General features: G+C 31.7%; 1 protein-coding gene across 8 annotated transcripts in view; it reads right to left on the bottom strand.

Annotated features, from left to right (window-relative positions):
* The window catches only part of LOC143191273 (colorectal mutant cancer protein), a 163,056-nt gene that overhangs the window by 66,068 nt on the left and 75,704 nt on the right, over positions 1-21,284 (bottom strand). For 2 of the 8 annotated variants that reach the window (XM_076396177.1, XM_076396180.1), the window contains exon 2: positions 11,198-11,488. The exons of 4 other annotated variants lie outside the window; for them this stretch is intronic. The gene's annotated coding sequence lies outside the window, so the exon portion shown is untranslated. Of the gene's footprint in view, positions 1-11,197; positions 11,524-21,284 lie in introns of all 8 variants that reach the window. 2 more of the 8 variants (XM_076396181.1, XM_076396178.1) reach the window with 1 other exon arrangement.

Below are 21,284 nucleotides of genomic sequence, written 5' to 3'. Positions count from 1 at the left end.
CGATGTCATCATTGCTGTAATTATTTTCATGTTATTGACACTGGTTAACGTAGGCTCTGAATGATGGACCTGGATTAAACCCAGCCAGTAACTGATCTTTGGTAAATTATCAGATGTCTTTATCCAGTCTGATTACCGACGTGATTGGAATATTAGATTTTACGTTAGAGTGTATAACCAGAATTAGAACTCGATATGTTTCTGGTAGCGAAAGGGCTTAGCCGCGCCAACAAAAACATCGGTCAATAATTAAAACGTTATATTAAAGCCTACAAAAATTATATAACAGGCCAATTGAAAAGTCCCCGGTCTGACACATAGATGGCGCTACTAGAATTAAATCCATATGCCCTAACCCTTAAAAGATGCGTGTATAAATTTGACAGCTGTCGGATCATTAGTTTATGAATTATAGCATCTTGAGTGAAGCAATTTTTGTTATTATGAAAAAAATGGATAAAAAAGAATTTCGCGTGTTGATAAAATACTGCTTTTTGAAGGAAAAAAATACAGTTGTAGCGAAAACTTAGCTTGAGGCCGAGTTTCCGGATACTGCCCCAGGAGTTGATGTTTCGAAGCAGTATTTGAAGATGATCAAGCATCATAAACCCGAGCTTTTGCTCCATAATTTCACTCCGAAGTTCAATCGACAGTCATCCGAGTGGACCGCACACGATTAACCCGCTCCAAAACGTGGGAAAACGCAACAGTCGGCTGGCAAGGTTATGGCGTCTGTATTTTGGGATGCGAATGGAATAATTTTCATTGACTACCTTGACAAAGGAAGGACCATCAACAGCGACTATTACATAGCGTTATTGGAACGTTTGAAGCACGAAATCGCCGAAAAACGGCCGCATTTGAAGAAAAAGAAAGTGCTGCTTCATCAAGACAATGCATCGAGTCAGTGAAAACGATGACAAAAATCCATGAATTGGCTTCGAATTGCTTCCTCATCCATCGTATTCTCCTGGGGCTTATTTTGAAGCAAAGGACAAATCGTACAACAAAACAACAAAAGTTGGAGGGTCGCTATAATAGGTGTATCACCCTTGAAGGGAATTATGTTGAATAAAAAAAAATAATTTTGCCAAAAAAAATTAGTTTTACTATATTATATCAGGCATTATTGACGTCAGAAAACAAAAAAAGTCACTAATTATGATTTAGCAGTTGTTACTTACTATAAAAATAGATATTACATAATTTGTATGAGGATAATGATGATTTGCAACTTGTAACTTTTCGAGTTACTTCCATATAAGGAGAAAATTAAGAGATCGGTGAAGACTTACTCTGGAATATTATTTTAAAGGAAACCTGTCAGAAAAAGACATTCAACTACGGTTTTAACAATGCTGTTAGATCATATCAAAGTTGTATTGTTTAACACAATCCGTACAGACAAAGATAGCGTAGTATAAATAGATGTAGTATTGGACTAGTAAACAGTGCAAATTGATATATTTAGACGTATTGACGCCAACGATTGTGTGATTCGATGTGTGTAAGAATTATCACATTTATAAAATTATTTATTTTATTAAAGTCAACATGGTTTAAAATTAAATTGTTAATTATTTAGAATACTCGAATAGAATTGATCGCTAAATGAATTTATGGAATGAACAAGACAATAACTTAACACCATTAAGTAACACCATTAAGTGTCTGTCGATAAACTCTATGAAAACATCCAAAAGCCAAAGAAGTAATTCAGATAAAAGTAAAATGTATACCACATCGTTCATAGAAGCATTTTCTGAAAACTCAAAAGGATTTTCCGAAAGTTCTTTTGGCATCGACTATAACTGATGAAGATTGAGTCTTTTGACAACACAATAGTGCTGGTTATATCTTTTTATTAGTTTTTAAGAACTAATCAAACTGTTAGAGCTGATTGTTATAAACAATTAATTAAACTGAAAATTAAAACGAGAAATAATATGAATGCCAGAAGAAGAAAAAATTATAAAAGTTAGTTAAGATTTGCAAAATATATGTTGGAAAATTGTTACTGTGACTTGACTTGCTCGTTTTCGCTCCGGAACTGTCACTGTTAACCACTGTCACTCTCAATCGCCCAAAAAATCGTTGAAAACCTTAAACATATCGAGGACTAAACATTCACCATAAAATAGCAATGAACTCTTTAAAAAACAATACATAAGGATGGATATAAAAAGACACTCGATGCCAAAACAGTTTTAGAAACTGTTGTAAATGCCGCATTGATGCCAAGAAGGTTAAGTATTTGGTGGAATTGGAAAAGAATTACCATGAAATGTTCCAAACTATTAATTCGATCTAACAGGTCAATTTAAAAGTCCCCGGCCTACCATAGTAAAACAATTTTTTTTTGACAAAATTAGTTTTTTTTTATTCAACATAATTCCCTTCAAGGGTGATACACTGAATATAGTGACCCTCCAACTTTCCGATTCCATTTTTGTAGTACGATTTGTCCTTAGCTTCAAATCGCCTCTTCATTCGACGAACATTTCTTCCCAGCCAGCATTCTTTTGAAATCTGAGAACAGGAAATAGTCGCTGGGGTTCAGATCTGGAGAATACGGTGGATGAGGAAACAATTCGAAGCCCAATTCATGGATTCTTGCCATTGTTTTCACTGACTTGTGACACGGTGCATTGCTTGGTGAAGAGCAATTTCTTTTTCGTCAAATAAAGCCGTTTTTTGGACATTTCGTCCTTCAAACGGTCCAATAGCGTGATGTAATAGTCGCTGTTGATGATCCTCCCCTTTTCAAGGTAGTCAATGAAAATTAGTCGACTGTTGCGTTTTTCCATGCTTTAGAGCGGGTTCAGCGTGTACAGTCTACTCTGTCCAGATGACTGTCGATTGGATTTCGGAGTGAAATGATGGAGCCATGTTTCATCCATTGTCACATATCGACGCAAAAAATCGGGTTTATTACTCTTGATCATATTCAAACACTGCTCCAAATTATCAACTCGTCGTTGTTTTTGGTCAAAAGTGAGTTCGCGCGGCACCCATTTTGCACAGATCTTTTTTATACTCAAATATTCGCGGATGATATGATGTACACGTTCAGTTGATATCTTTAGAGTGTCTGCTACTTCATTCAATATTAATTTACGGTCATTCAAAATCATCTTGTGGATTTTTTTAATGTTTTCGTAGGTAACAACCTCTTTTGGGCGTCCACTGCGTTCACCGTCTTCGGTGCTCATTTCACCACGTCTAAACTTAGCATACCAATTAATGGTTGATTTTCCTGGGGCAGTATCCGGAAACTCGGCGTCAATCCAAGTTTTTATTTCAACTGTATTTTTTCCTTTCAAAAAGCAATTTTTTTATCAATACGCGAAATTCCTTTTTATCCATTTTTCCACAATAACAAAAGTTGCTTCACTCAAAATATTATAATTCACAAACTAATGATCCAACAGATGTCAAATTTATACACGCATCTTTTGAGGGTTAGGGCTAACTAAAAAACATATAGATTCTAGTAACGCCATTTATGTGTCAGCCCTCGGGATTTTTTAATTGACCTGTTATACTAACAGCAACTAATGCAACTGAGAAGGGGTTAGAAAAAACTGTTAGAATTAATCAAAAGGAAAGGCGCTGTCTTCCATCATGACAACTCTACTATTACATGGGTGGGAAAAACTGGGATTGGTTGAAAAGCTTTGATGCACTCCCCATACAATCCGGAATTTGCCGACTACTTACTAACACTGACTACACTAATTTCTAATTTATGTTTATGAGGTCGAATAGGTGGAATATTATTGAGTATAAGTTAAGAATAAATATTAGCTATTTATATTTAATTCTTAGGAATTTTAAAAGCCATATGCTTGTAGAAACTAAATATTTCAAAAGAACTAACAAATTCCTAATAACAAGGAATATACTTATAGGCAATTTACATGATTAGATTCGGATAAATATTATTAATATAAACATAAACATATTAAGCGAAGCTAATTTTAGCTAAGAATACTTATGTTACAACCATATAACTGATAAACAGATATAACAATTGTTTACAAATCAAATTAGCTGTGTGTTAAAATGTGCTCGATTTAATCTAATTTTTGAATCTGTTTGAAATTGTGGAACTTACACGCTGCGTCTGAGAAATATCTTCTACATTAAGTAATGATCCAGAAATAATAATTAAATGTGGCGCTTATATTGAAAGATAATCTACACAATTTGATGATAGATGGTTTAACATGTTTAGGCCATAATATTGAACAGAATCATCGTTGCAACTAGCGTTTGAAGTAGTATTTAGAAAATTCTATACAAGAATAATAGCTTTGAATATCATAGATATGATAAATTTAATAAAATTTAGCAAATAGCAAATTTAACATAACTGAATAAAATAACAATGGAGCTCTAAATAAGTTTTCACTGTTAGACAATAGATAACGGTTGCTATTAGAGAGCTAGAAATATGGTTTTAAGCTAATTTTTAACGTTCCTTGATACGTTCGTAATAGTTTACAAAGACTTAATAAGTTATCAATGCCTGAAATTATTGATTTGATTAGTGAAAAATTAAAGAACTATATTTCTACTATACATTGTATTAGAAAAATGAATAGTAGTAATTCATATAAAACATTATTATTATTGTTACATATATTTATAATAATATAATAATTATTAAAAGTTATAATAATTAAAATGACTTGAAAACTATATTCAAATATTCTTCAATTCAATAGTTTTAAAAGTTTAATGAGGCTTTGAAACCTTAAGGATGTATGAAAAAACGTATACACCTCGTATACGCAAAACTGATACGAATGACAGCTTTGTGTATATGCAGCCTGTAGTGTGTGTAGCCTTCCTCTGTGTCTGTAGAATAGCTGATAGTTTATTTTCCTAGTAAATAAACTCTGTAACGCATATCAAACTACCGTGTAATGAATATAAAAATTAAATAAATATACATTTAAAACGTCCACAGCATCATCCTTGGTCTTCTTCAGCTATGTTAAATAATTACTATAACATAAAGTAATGTAATAGCTCTGAAAAAATCTGAAACCAAAATAAAAACAGAGTAAACATAGAATTTAAAATGTTCTCGAATTTTAGTTCATTTTATCCAGACCAGTATGTTACGCCTACTGGCTGTCATTATAAAAAGAAAACATTAAATATTAATAAAAGTTAACGATATAAATATCCTCGTTGAAATATATTTTTTAAAATCGAAATAAAAATTTGTCTTAACCCATTTCCAAGCTGATACATATATATATGACTTAATATATGGCTTGTGTCTAATAATAAACGGACCATTTTCGCCCGATATAGTTTCGGTGTATTTATACCCACGGAAGGGAGATGCATTCAATCAGAATCTGAATAATTCGCTTAGATATAGATCGTTTAATCATTATATATACAAAATTAAGAGTGAACAGTCATTGTTTTACGGTATTATAAATTACCATTACAGTTTAAAAGAATGACGCACTGATTACTTAAACAAAAAACAGTTGTAAACGATAGTTGATAAAAAATGTGATGAATTATTCAGCAAAATCACGAATAAATTGAATGGTATAACTGTAAAAGTTGCAATATTATTTTATATTTATGGTTTAAATAATAAATAAATTATAAATAATAATCTGTTTCTCTTAAGTGTCTGTTTTAAGCTTGTTTGTTTTTATAAATATATTAAATAAAGGTGAATATAACATATTACAATTTAGTAATTTTTGAGCAGTTATAATGTTAGTTATATGAAGACTATAAGGAATAGTTTTCAAATATTTTATTTCTTCAATATTTCACATAAAGACCACCGAAAACAACAAAATGTAGCAAAATACGAAGAGCCTTAAAGGTAGCACCTATACAATTTTTGTGTTTGGTATGATTATTGTTCTATTAAAATACTTTAATTTCTATAATAGCTCCAAAGATAAGATTACAATAAACAACAATAAAGTCAATAAAACACTAGCAGCGAACAGTTTTACATATCTTATTTGATTTAAAAAAAATGCTCTTGAAAGTTGCTGCTGCGAAATGTTTGGAGTGCTGTTAGGCCTTCATATTTTGAAAACATAAAAAAAAATAATGGTTCTTTTCTAGAAACATGGAAAGTATACATCTATTTTGTGTTCAGCAAAATCGTACATCAAAGTAATTAATACGGAAGGTCAGTATATTAATACTACATTTTTTTAAATAACGACATAAAGATATTTTTCTGCTTCCGATATCTCTGTACTATCTCTGATCTGTCATTTTACTGCTCTATGAATTGCTGTATTTTCTGATTATATTTCATCAAATATATTATTAATCGACCTATAGGAGAACAAAATAATATGAGCGCAACGCAAGATAGTACATCTTGTAGTTGTTGTAGTTGTTAGATGTTGGCAATACTGCTCCCGTGTAAATAATGCGACGCGTATGTATTGCTCCGTTTTCATGCCAAGTCTTGAAGGTTATATTTCAATGTATTATACTATTTGCGATGCGACAGTTAAAATCGGTTAAATGTGTAATCTCCCATATTTTTCCAACTCCTTTCACGTACACGAATATCTACGGTAATGACAGCATACATAAAACATGGTAAAACATTACCGGCGAAGGAGAATCGCGGTCGAAACTCAAAGTTAACTGACAGAGATCGATGAACATTAAGAAGCTTGTGGCCAGATAACTTAAAATTACCGTGGCAAAAGGTACAGCGGATCTGAACACTAACTTGAGTAATACTGTTTCGACAAAAATAGTACGGCGGGAGCTCCACAAAGCTAACATTCATGAAAGGGGAACATTGCAAAATTCTTTAAAATGGATGCCGACGTTAAGCTACGAAAGAATGTGATATGACGAGTGGATTTATGCATGACGAACCTCAAAAGAAGCGGTCCAGACTGCCAAGCATAGCGAAGGTTCCGTTTCAATTTGGGCGGCAATATCCTGTTATTCAGCTGGTCATCTCATTCACAGTTATCGCTGGCCGGATTATCGCGAGTGAATATTTCAACATCCTCAATGATGAAGTTCTTATAATGACTAGGATATAGCTGCCAAACACTGCCATATTCCAAGATGATTATGCGCCTATAAATCCTCAAAAAATTCAGTCTTGGTTTGATAAATATCAGAATATCATGAAATATCCTCCCTGGCCAGCATCAATCACCATATCTTAACATAATTCAACAGAGAATGGGGAGTAGATTTCCATCTCCAACATCATTGAAGTAATTAGCGGATGTTTTGTTACAAGAATGGGACAATATTCCGCTGAGAACTATTGAGACACTGCGAATCTATTTGCCGAATGTAAAAAAAGTATTGCAGTTGATTCAAAATTTAAAATAATATGATGATTTATATGCCAGGTACTCATATTATTATGTTCATCCTCTGTACATATGAAAATAAATACTTTTCTATAAATCTGTATTACACTTCCATTAGATAAATACAATATCCATTGTTGATTTTTGTCATCATCCATATTACCGTATTTTATTTTCCAGTTATCACTTGTTCTTAATTTGATTATTATTTCTAATTAGTTGCACTAAGTAGCTCTTGGTGTTTGATGATAACTTGTGTTATGATGACATATTTTTCGTGACAATACATGAGACTCAAACCAGAACAAACAATATGGAACCAAGGCTAAATGGGACAAGAATGGACAAAATAAAACTGAAATGATTTTCTTTCACAATAATGTAATTGTATCCTTATTTAGGTATATATTTTATATAATTTAGTAAAAACGAAATCAGGGGAACAATATTTCAGCATGTTAAGTGTTAATATGCAGCATTCTCGTCTGTTTTCTCTTATTCTTTCTCGGATATTTTCTTACCAAAAAACAGGATATTATTTTTAGAAGAAAACCTAAAGAAACGCATTGATTAAACCGCAACATCCTTCCATGTCTCTAAATTACACCGTCAATAAACCGGCGAAATGCGATCCGTTTTCGTTAGTCAAGGCACAAAAAGAATCCATTAGTCCAAGTCGGCAAAATTCTCACCCAATCTTCGGGACTAAAATTGTTTTTCGTCCAGATCGCTACGATAAAAGAAAACACGACACAATTTTAGTGAATCGGATGAACGAGACGACGCTCTCAGATTAATAGATGGCCGAATATTAGTTTGGAACAATAATAAAAATCTTTCGTATGGTTTCTGGGGTTTCTCTTATGAGCAATATAGAATCTATTATATTTGTTGAAATCTAAAAGAAATTGGTATAGCGGTTATTGTATCAACACGTGGAGTTAGAGTCACATATGTTAAAGTAATTTTATTGAATGTTTTTTAAGTGTATAAAAAATTTAAAATATGATGGCTGAAGTCATGAAGTCGGTGATTTGAATATGAATGACGTTGTATAAACTTATCTAATTTAAGAATAATTAAAAGTTCTTACTCTTATGGAGAATCTTATGATACTGAATTTATAGTACATTATTTAATAACCCAAGTTCACAAATTCATGTGAACTTTAAAACATCATTTGGAACTTGTTTTCGTGCTGTGATTGTGCTTCGGAACGCAAAGTCAATTCAAAATGTTTTTTTACGATTATTGATATTAAATGCTCAGTAAATATCGACAAACGCGTATTTGTAGTACTTCGATTTCGCTGTAGTAAACTGAGTAACAGTATACAGACAAGTACAATACACTAATAAGCCATGGATATCGAAATTGTTTTGTAAACCCTACAGAATTAAGTGGTCCTTGGTTAAAATAGTACTTCGTTATGGAGATAACAGAAAAATCATATAGATGATTGTTAGTTTTGCTCGATGAATGTCTTTGGTCTAAATACAAAAAAATAGCACAGTATAAATGACCTGACGTATTATCACCAGTCCAAGTAAAAGTGCAATAAATACTTCAATAATTTCATCTTCATCACGGCCGAGCAATGGAAACGGTTTCGTCATGGAAGAAAATAATTTATTTTCGTAGAGTGAACTGAATGATTTGATTCGCGATTTGAATTTATCGAAACAAAAACCAAAGTCGCTTGCACCACGGTTGTAGGAATGGGCATCTTGCTTGCAAATGTTGCTGTTTTTTGTATCTATGGGACAGCCGTGTGGTTAATCATCATTGTGTAAGAAAGGTGTAGCTGAGTCCTACCCATTATAAGGACAATAAAATATGTCCTCGGTACTATTTGTGAACCTACAGGATGTTTTATTGCTAATCCTTCACATTAAATTTGGCCTTATTAAGAACTTTGTCAAAGTACACAATTACGACGGATTGACTCTCCAGTACTTTACCAAGTTGTTTCCGAAAATATCATACACAAGAATTAAAGAAGGAATATTGGGCAGGACTGATATTCGAAAACTAATGAACGAAGCTGATGTAAAGTCTATAAAATATTTAACGCCTGATGAAGCAGAAGCATGGTCATTGTTTCGTTGTAAAGTGTTGTTCACAACTTTCTCGGTAACCACAAATCACCGGATTTTAAGCATGTGATCGACTCAAAATAAATTTCCCGTATTCACATCTTAATTTTTTTCCACAAAACTTGGGCGACTTGCTCATCCTCGTTGCTTTCCAAGATATAGATACCAAGGATCTTGGGATGAAAACATGATATGAGTTTACTGTAGAAGAGTTACAATGGAATAAAAACATATTCAAATATGACTTTAGACATATGGATTCATCATATGTAACAATTTATTAAGTACTTGGAATTACTAATACAGGAGAATAACGTATATTCGTTTCTATAGCAGACATACTTAGAAGGGATCTAACTTGTGAAATGTGCGATAAGAGAAATACGACTTCAGTTTCAGTATAATGCAGGTTACGAGGGAAGTTTGTTTTGCTGGCGACTTTGAATATCCTGCACAGCAACTCAACTGTTATCAGTGTTGACAGTTATTGACAGTAGACAACCTCTAGATTTTTAGGAAAAATAAAAATATATTTTGGCATGCTAATTAAGCATTATTTTTTGTGCAAAACTACCACCGAAACCAGGGAAAGGCTTGATAAATACTATGGGGACTTAATACTATTATATGGCATACTAGTATGGCTATGACTTATGGCATCATCAAATTCAATAATTTAGGTCGCCCAAAAATCGTCCATAAAATGATATCTGACGATCGGAGAATGAAAGTTCACGGAATGCTTGGAGATGTTCACCGGCAGTATGAACAAATTTTAATATCGTTTAGAAACATGTAAAAGGCAAGATAGTAAGGAAAATGACAAACCAGACAAAACAATCGATTTCTCCAGATGAACGTGTACCAAACACCAAGTTGTATCAGTTATCGGCCAGTTTTTTGTGATGTACGCGGTGTAGATCACTCAAACAAAAATCGATTTTGAGGTTTGAAGGTTATGCAGAAAAAAAATTTCGGGTAATACAGCATTCCCATAGTATTTTCTAAAACAATCTACTATATCCTCCGTGAGTAAGGATGCATTTCAGGGCATTTAATTTAATTTACGATAATAACAATAATAACCAATAACAAATATATTTTTACAACGCATAACCATAATTATTTTGTTAAATATATTTGATTTTGTGACGAATAAAATACTACCAGAAGTCATCATATTCTATCATGCTATGAATGTGTCAAAAGTAAGTAGTAGAATGGTTTAAAGAAACAATTTTAATTTGCAAGATAGTGAAAAGTTCAATCGGCCCCCAGAGCTCTACAATGCCAAGAGTAAAATGTCATGAATTGAGCCAGGTTAATCATCATCACTATTGCAAATCCAATGTGCATTTGGTAAGATTGGGAGGATGTGATTTATTACGAATTGCTAAAATTAAATGAAACTTTTGGTTTGGATTCATGCATTGCATATACGAAGAATTCATACGACGTCCATTACCTGAAATATAGAAAAAAGTAGTAGAAAGTAACAGACAATATTTTAATATTTTGTTTCATTTTCCACTCTAAAAGAAATGCTTTGCATATAAGAATGCTAATATAGCTAATAATACTCCTAAAACATTTTATTCAATATTTAATGATTCTCGTATAATTTCAGTGCAAAAAGAAATAAAAATAAATGCGGAAGATTATGATACCACGAACATTTTCGACAAATTTAAAGCTCTACCTTGGAAATTAGCTATTCATAGGACGTAAAAAGAAAACTATGTTACTTACCTGGCGAAGTTTTGCTGGGAAACTTTTCGGGGCTGGGCGTGCCGGTACAAGTCTCGACCGGATTGAAAATGTAAGTCGTCAAACAGCTCTTGTCTCCCCCGTTGCTGCCGCCGCCGCCTCCGTTCCCGCCATTGTCGGGGGCCACTTCAGCCCCCGCCAGTTTGCACTCGATTCCGCAGCTCGATCACCACTCGAAAATAGTCCACCCGCTCTAAATGTTAAGTCGCAAGTACGCGTAACTGCAACTCGCCCGGGCAACTATTTCATTACGTCGCCATTGTCTTAATCGAACTGTAAATATTATAAAACATGTTGGCGTTTTCTTTCTGAAGGATATCGTAGAAAACAAAAAGTATGTTACCACTAGTTTATCACGATTACGACAAATGATAGAAAAAAATGTTTAACTAAAAAACATATTTTATGCATTCATGAACCGGATTCTGTTTTAACAAAAGTTACTTCTACCCCTAGCGAAATTACTTTTTTTGCTCCAAAGAATTTTATTTTCATATTTTTAATTTATTTACTCTATCTTTATAAAAATTGATTTTTTTATAAAACTTAAAAAAAAAATTTAAATTTGATACATTCATAGAAAAATAGAACACCAAAATTACTATTTTTGTTAACCTAATTTTTTTGAAACATTTTCAGTTGTTTCTAAAAATCTGTTTGCATCGTTTATATAATGTGTTGATTTTATGATCGATATTAAAATTAATACATATAATAAATGTAATTGTAATTGTTGTGATTTTACATCCTTTCGTACCAGAAGACATTGGGTCTTACCGAGCCTAATTACTAGGGTGACTGGCATCATTTTGGACTTTTGCCTAAGGACAATAACAAACTATCGCCAAAGTAGGAGAACCGTCCTGTGGCCTTGACCACTGCGCCAACCAAATCCGTTATTAAAATATGGAACGGCTTATTATGATTATTTATAGATATTTTTTGGAAACTGTGCGGCAGAAATGGATACAGCCAATTTCTTTTGCTGTACACAAGAACTCGGTTTTTGACGCTGGTGAGGCTATCATCATTATTAACGGCGAATGCTAGAAGAGTGATAGGCGATTTATTTGTTAATGAAAAATGTAATTTTGTGAATACTTGATACACGGCTTATTTTATACCGATTAATATCGGCTCGTCTTTCTTGAAAACCCTTATAGTTTATCCTATCTCCTATTATCTATATAAATGTTATATAGCGGGTTAGTTACAGAAGCTAGAAAGGAATATGGAGCAGATGATCATTAATGAGAACTAATTCAAACCAGGTGTAGTTCACATTACAGAAATATTTACTTTAACGAAAGTTTATTCACCGGCTAGCCTCTATACCTATGACGTTTTACCATTTTGGTCGTTACCGTGGATATTATTACTCTCGAAACGTTGTTGCTTAACGTTCATTATTATCATTTCACCGATTGCTTGCTTTAACCGGCGGAAAATAAAGAGTATAATATACTGGAATATATCCTACAATGGGTGTGTTGTAAGGATAAATTACTTAACAAAGACCTCCGGATTTGGCGCATGCGCTTATTTGGGTTCCATTTACTTTTGAAACAAAGAATAATTCAAGTTTGGCGCATGTGTATATATAGCTTCATTTACTTACTCCTTTTTTATATATAAATTATTTTTTATAAATAAATATACACAATTTTCATAAATAATTGATTTAATATTGAAACTATATAAAAAGATGGAAACAAACATTGAAAAATTTTTCAAATAACACATTTTATTTAAAAAATTATTGAATAAAATGAAATAATAAAAGTATAATTTTCTATAATTTAATGAATATATATGCCTTTCTATTTTTATAAAAACACCATATTTAAATTAATTTACATATTTGAACAATTAACATGAACTCCAAGAACCATGTACACAAACATTACCATATGACCAAAATCGTTAACATTAAATCCAGCCAATATAGTTAGTTAAAACTAAACGAATAAGCCACCGCAATAGATGAAAGCAGTGAAGATCTTCCTAAACATCAACTATGATCCCTACTGCAATTTTTGCTACTATTCTTGAACCACAAATCCTATTAATGAATTGACAACCTCGAGCTTTCGATAACGTAAATTTACTAGCCTAAAATGAATGGACGATCGGTTTTAAGCTGAAAGAAATCTCACAATACTGATAGTTTTATATTTTGTTCATTTGATGCAGGTCTACTTTTGTTGGCAAATTTAATTATTTCATAGTATCACGGTCCACTGTATGCTCTTGCATACTAGCAAAACCTATCTAATTTATTTTCTGATTCTCTGAATATTATATTCTTCGTTGTATAATATAGGGCATAAATCATTACTAAAATATAACACGTTTAAAATAAATGTCTAATTATCACCATTTACTACAATTTTTGCTACTATTCTTGCTGGAGAAACCTCATTAATAAATTGGCTACTTCCAACACAACAAGAATCATTTTCTTTTCTGTTCTTGTTATCAATAAATTTTGATATATGCGGATACATATTCGATGTTGAAAATGATATGTTATAAATTTGGCACCTAACATTCCCATTATAAATAAAACTGATGCTGTTTGGATTTTATAACTTTTAAAAATTTAACCTTACATTCTGGACTTACGTTGTTCTTTCATATCGTAAATCCAATGTATGTTAAACCACCAGGAGTAACACAACAATTTAATTATTATTACTATTGAATTATTAATGTAACACAAAATCTAAATATTCTATATGTTTTATTCTATATGTTGATTTCACTCGATCTACTGCTTGGATCGATTCGAAAAGAATGTCCCGCCATTAGAAAAGGAAGTCAATATAGTTTATTCTTTTCTATGGTTTTCTATGTAGGATAGTGCACATGTGCCAAATCCGGAGATATTTGTTAGGTAATGTATCCTGGTGTTGTCAACATGTAACAACATATAACTACTAGATTGGATGGTATTCATATTATTTTATCCATGCTAAGTACATATATTTATAACAAAGTGAAATATTTCAATGGCAATAATTATTTTTAGTTAGGAGAAGAAGAATCTGCAATTTTAGTGCGAACGTACGAATTTTGTTTATACATTATTGCAATGTTTATTGAGTGTTTACGTGTCGAGTGTCGCGTAAACGACTCGAGTATCTGCTGTATTACCAGATCAGGAAAAATCGTACTTAATCGTAATAAATTTAATTGATCAATTGTGGGAGATTACTCAACAATAGATAAATCCGAAATCGATAATATAACTATTGTGAGATAATTCGATGTAAACTAAAAGTTGACCAAAAGACGAGAGGCGCTTGGTATTATTTGAGAAAGTTGAGATATGAAAAAAGTTCGATGAGTTGGGAAGCACGTGACAAGTCTACACATATTTGCAGAATATATGTGTTAAAAGAATCGATGATGTGTTAGGAATTAATTTATGGCGTTTTACATAAATGGTAACGGTAATACTGCATTCTATTTGACATTCGATAGTTATTCTATTCGACGTTTTCTATCCAGCAAAATAGCTGTTGCTAGGTGGTCATTCCGGTAACAAAATAAATTCTAAGGTATTTGAAGTTTGTTGAAGTTTAAAAAATAGTGTTTTCGAGGGGTTGATTTTCTTCATTATTTTAATCTATAAAAAGTGTTTCTAAGTCTTCACAAACAGTTTAGTTTCAGTTCGAATTAAAACGTATGAACACAACATTTCAAAAACATTCCAACATATTTTCATCAGTTCTATTAAACCCAATAATCGTCAAATATATTGAAATTAATTCGAAATGTTTTTAGTTTTTTTTAATTATTATTTAAAAATTATAATTTAACATTAAAAAATATATCGGTAGATCAGATGCGCTTGTTTCGAGGAAGTAATATTACAGGAGAATAACAGGAGTGTTGGATTTCTCATTTTTAAATTGCTTCGAATATTTTTTCAATATATTTGATGATTATTGGGTATACTATATGAGACGTAGATACAACTTTCCTCTGGTGTATTACCGACACCAAGCGATACCGATACTTGAATTCCGCCAATTGCTTTAATTGGTTTACGTTGAAAAATACAACCTCACTTGTCAATACTTGTATTATCTTCAATCAATAACATCTTCTTTATTAACTCTTTAGCTATATGTTTGTATATCAGCAAACATTAACATTAAATTAAAACATCTTTTTTAACCGACTTCAAAAAAAGGAGGAGGTTCTATGTTCTTTTTCTATGTATATTTTTTATGTATGTTCTCGAAAGAGTGAATTTCTCAAGATCAGTTTGAAGTCGATTCCGAGCCACAACAATCTGTACCAATTTTTGTTAGTCGGTAAACTTGCACTAATTTTATCTCATCATTGAATAACTTCTTTTTACAACGCCTTCGCATACAGCTGCAAGACTGTAATAGTATCCAACTCGCGAAGCCTTATAGAAGGATTGGCAAAATAAGAGACACGAAAGACAATTTGGTATACTATATCAGACGTAGATGCAACTTTCCTCTGGTGTATTACCGATACCAAGCGATACCAATACTACAATACATGTATTATCTTCAATCAATAATATCTTCTTTATTAACTCTCTACCTATATGTTTGTATATCAGCAAACATTAGCTATAATCTTTTTTAACCGACATCAAAAAAACGAGGAGGTTCTATGTTCTTTTTCTATGTATATTTTTTATCACCGATTTCTCTGTCAATTGTGGATAGATTTTCAATTTTTTTTTCTCGAAAGAGCGAATTTCTCAAGATCAGTTTGAAGTCGATTCCGAGCCACAACAATACAAAAATAATAATATAATTTGCTGTCATATATACAAAATTAAAATACCAACAAAACTAACCTAATTTGTTACTCGTACCGATTTCAAAGTTATCAGTTGGTAGTAGTTAAAATAATATTGTAAATAGATAAATAGGTTTAGGTGATATTAAGCTAAATTGTGTGTATATACTAGAATATAAAATAAGTGTAGTAGATAGCTTAAATGAAGTTTTTGTTTATATTTATTTAATTATTACAATGATTATTAAGTACATATATTTTTTTAAATATTTTTGTTTGTGTTAAAAATCTAAGCTTGATTATTTTTTACTTTTTAGTGAGTTCCTTATCTATTTTTTGAAGTCCGTTCATTTTGTAGTATCCCACTGAAAGCCCAATATCTTTTTAAATACTCTTAGTGTAACCGATCTGTTAAAAAGTGGTAAAGAGACCTTAATATATTATATGTTAGTATATCAGTATTTTACTATATTCTGACAGAGTGATAATAGTATTAACAAAAATACTATAGATAACATATATTAAAATCTATTTCCAAAAAAGCTAAATTGAATTAAATTATTTAATCATTAAATTAGTATTCAAGTTGTTTAAAATTTATTCTATTATTTTACTATTCACTTGTGTAAAAACTCCGTAAATATATTACGAACATATTGTATTTCTCTACACAAGTATTAACAATACGAACTCAAACATTGAAAATGCGGAACCCTTTATAAACAGTGAACCGGCAAACTCCGCACTCTGCCTCTCGCAAATCGTTAAAATGAGTCGTTGTTAAGGACGTGAATTTAATTTAAAGTTTGTTGTTTAGATAAGTACATGGCATAATTACGGAGGCTATATTTGCATTGTGCTAATATAGTCAAAATATTTCTGTTTCCTTCCTAGTTCTTGAGGAATAATCAAATAAATTTACTACTCAAATATTGTGATATTAATCATAAAATCTTAGTTGAGTTATTAAATAGCTTGACATTAATTTAATTTATGAATCAAATCTTCCTTTTAAATAGTTTTAACAAAAAAAGAAGCCTTTTAAAGGATTATATTGGAATAATTACGTTTAATATGTTTTACAGAATATATTAGAGAAAGTAAAATACCGGTAGAGATGTTAATATAACATGTTATTGTTACAGTTTTAAAGTATATTTGTTTGGTGCCCATAAAGGTTTTTTTTTTTCAAAAAATATATATTTTTAGTTAAAAGATGATATTGGCAATGACATGTTTCAAATTAACCCCCAAGTAATAATATGATTAACAACGATGGATGAAAGTCCATCACACAAAGTTACGCTTACAAATGAGTTAAGTTCAAATTATTCTCATTCCAAATTCATTTTAACGACTATAGATTATTTCGTCATTTTTCAATAAAATTCAACCAGGGCATATTGAATTCAAGTAATCAAACTTCATATACAGTTATTGATGAATAGTCTTGTTATACCATACAATAGCAACACTAAATATTTTGCGATGAATGCTGATGCAAATATATTAATTATATTACATCATATCAAATTAAGACATCAAGCAAATGTACTGGTTAATGGGAACAAAATCTGTATTATGCGTACATAATAATTTGCTGCCGTAAAAATATGTATAAAACTATTTAAACTTATATAAGTAATATAAATATAATACTAATATTTAAGAATACAATTTTAAGGATATCCACAATTATTACAATAATTATCCACACCGAAACCTTTTGTAACAAGATTCGAAAAAGAAAATTTGTAACAAAACAATAAAAGTCTTTAACACTCTCATATAAGTAACACAAGTCCTACAAGAAAAAGTGTAAATTACTATGTAAAATATTGATATGTTAGGGATAGCACTATTAGATCTTCCTTGGTAAATATTTAGTCGTAACACATTGTAAAACACATTGCAGATTAGACGTATAAAAAATTTTAATACCAGCATTGTATTAATAAAAATATCTTTGAATAATTGATAAAGTGGCTTGCTCATCATTGCTTTTACAGAACGCCACAGATTAAATAGGAGGCCAAAGTTATTTTCTGAGCTACAACTCGCAAAATAAGCTAAGACAATATCATCTGTTAATGAACCCATTTTTCATCTTGAAAGAAACATTCTCCGTAACGAAAACAGACTTTTCCTAATACTCAAGAAACCGAACTCAAGGCAATTAATAGGTTTCAAGTGAGAAAAAATTGTACAAGCCCATTGTTTCTTAATAACATGAAACAATAAAGAAAGAATGAAGTTAGAAATTGGTTGACATATTATGCTAGCTTCAACTTTAAGAAGAAATGAATCATCATAGACATCAGTGAAAATAAATAGGTCATGGATAAACCTAACTTAAAAAATATTAAAACCCTATTACACATTAATGCATAGACTCAACATCCAATTAAAATCATAAGTTTTATTGCTAGTGAGAGACGTTAACAGAATAGAAGATGCAGTTTAGTAGGGTCACCCACTTAGAAATGGCTATCATCACGTTTCACTCATTAATCATAAATTGTTTGTTACTTCATTATGAAGAGGTAAAACCTGCTATGAATACTATTTTTCATTGGCTTATTGACCCTGAATATCATAACATTTTTCATTACAAGCTAGTAAAACCAAGTAATAACTTAAAAAAAGAATATATATAGGTAAATATTGAAATATATAAAGAAATGTAATCTGACGTCTCTGAACAATTACTGGGATTATTTTGTGGGTTACTGATTACTGCCATTACTTCGTAATGACAAAAAAGGGATGTTGCAAAACAGAATTAATTATATTACAATAATGGCTGAACGAACGACCAAGGAATTAGTACAGCAGGCGTTTATAGCATGGTTAGGACTTGACTTACTAATACAAGCAGCGTTGTCAACAGTAAAACGTCACTGTACATCACATATCATACCAGAACTTTCTATTTGCTCTTGGATCCATTCCAAATTATCACAGTTTACTAGTTCTTAGTTCATCTTAAATTTATAAGTTGGTAATAGGAAATGTATGGAATAACTCAGCTTTCAATACTGCATGATTTGATGATGCAGAAGATGTGGATGTTGAAGTAAAAGCTGATTCAATCCATAAATTAAGCTAAATGGAGTTGAGCGACTCCTTTCGAGATCTTGGTTTGTTATAGAAGACATATATTTTAAGATCAAAGTTACAGCAATGAAATATTGACTAAGATTGATGTTGAGGAATATTGTAAGACAAATGCAAAAATATATATAATTGTAGCCCTAACCAATCAGTACTAAGACAGTAGTTGAAAAGTCGCGGGCCTAACACATATATGGCGTTAGTTTTATTGTGTTCTCCATTTTTCAGTTAGTGCTAACCTTCAAAAGTAAGCTATTAATATTTCATGATATTCTACTCATAAATTTGTGAGATATTATGCTAAGAGTGCCACTTTTGTTATAAAAATAATGGATCAAAAACAATTTCATGTTTTAATATTACATTGTTTCATGATGGAAAAGAATCCCGTTCAAGCGAATCAATAACTTGAAAAGTGTTATAAGGACTCCACTCTATCTTCATCATAAAACGTTGGTTTGTTTCAAACGTGGTCGTAGAGATACCGATGATGCAGAACGCAGTGGACGTCCAAATACCAGAGAACATTAAATAACACCAGAGAACATTAAAAACATCCACAAAATCATTTTGAATGATCAAAAAGTGAAGTTGCGTGAGGATCGTAAAGATAGCAAAAGAACGTGTTGGTTTTATATTTCATGAGCATTTGACTATGATGAAGCTTCGTTCAAAGTGGGTACCGCGTTTGCTCTGTACACTATAGACAAAAACGTGTCGATGCTTTTGAGCAATGTTTGACCATGTTTAAAAGCAACAAATCGGAATTTTTGCGTAGATATGTGGCAGTGAAATATGGATTCATCACTTCAGACCGAAATAGAAATGATCGTGATCTGAGTGGACAGGAACTGGTGACAGGTCTATTTTGAGGCAAAAGATAATTCAATCTACAAAAGTGGTATTGAAATGTTAGAGCGGCGCTGGAATGATTGTGCGGCTCTTGACAGAGTTGACGTTGATAAACAAAGCTAATTTTGAACAAAACTTCCGAACTGCGTTTTCTTTGTTACGTCCGGAACTTTTCAGCCCATATGTTAGTAGGCATTTTTCCAGCAATTTATAATGTAATTAAAAAGATAACAATCTCACTTTATACGTTGTGAGCATATGAAAATAATATTTACCATCTTCTTTAACGAAAAACTTTCATCCATCATATACTAATATATCACAAAAAAATGAATTTAATTATTTTTCTTTGTCATATCAATTTTTCTTCACTTAAGTCACATTGCAATTACGCAAGTACCTGTAATATCTGGTGAGTAGTATAATGGTGAGATATTTTTTATTGAGATTTCGTACTAAGAAATACATAAAATATATATTTTTTGGCCGGAAAGAATATAATTTTAATAACCCATTTTTTACTCACCAATTAACGTTTAACGCTTACTGTATGCTACAACGACAACTTAAAAAGTATTTGTCTCAAAACTGCACAAAGATTATCAATTAATTATTGTTATTATAGTTCATACACCTATAGTCATATATTTCAGATATAACATGATACTCTCTTATTCATATATTAAAAACATGTATTACATTTGTAGCGGATGATATTAAAATTCAAGGCACTAAATATCATTAAGGACTTTAATAGAGAACGTCAGCAATGATATCCAATAAATAACTCTATGCCAAAACAAATTCTTCCAGTATTCTTGGAAGAGTCGAAATATATAAAAGAAAAAAAACGTGAAAAATATATTAAACTTGCCGAAAAAGCGATATTAAGCTTTAAACGATTTCACAGACGCACATCACATAATCCTGAACGAACAATTCGGTTTCCGCGCCAAACACTCATGCCTCCATCAAGCTGCCCGCGTCGCAGCAACAATCCACCAGACACTGATAAAAGGTCGAAAAACTGGAGCCATCTTCTTAGATGCCTCCAAAGCTTTCGATCAAGTATGGCACCATTGTCTAATATTTAACGCGAAACAACTAGGTCTACCGAATGACCTAATATCCCTGATAGACTCATACTTGGACGGTAGGTGCTTTCAAGTGAGGATTGGTGACGCAGTCTCCTCTCATAAACAGATTTCCGCAAGAGTCCTGCAAGGTGCTCCACTAGCCCCAGCCCTATTCAACCTTTATATGGCTGATTTCCCGCTGTTGTGGGTGGAAAAGGAAATGGCGTGTACAACCT

This window comes from Rhynchophorus ferrugineus, unplaced genomic scaffold (assembly GCF_030347505.1).
Source record: "Rhynchophorus ferrugineus isolate W39M unplaced genomic scaffold, kcgeb_rfMv2 rfM2, whole genome shotgun sequence".
Classification (NCBI taxonomy): domain Eukaryota; kingdom Metazoa; phylum Arthropoda; class Insecta; order Coleoptera; family Curculionidae; genus Rhynchophorus; species Rhynchophorus ferrugineus.
Note: the sequence above shows the minus strand (reverse complement) of the source record. Positions and strands in the feature narration are given on the sequence as shown.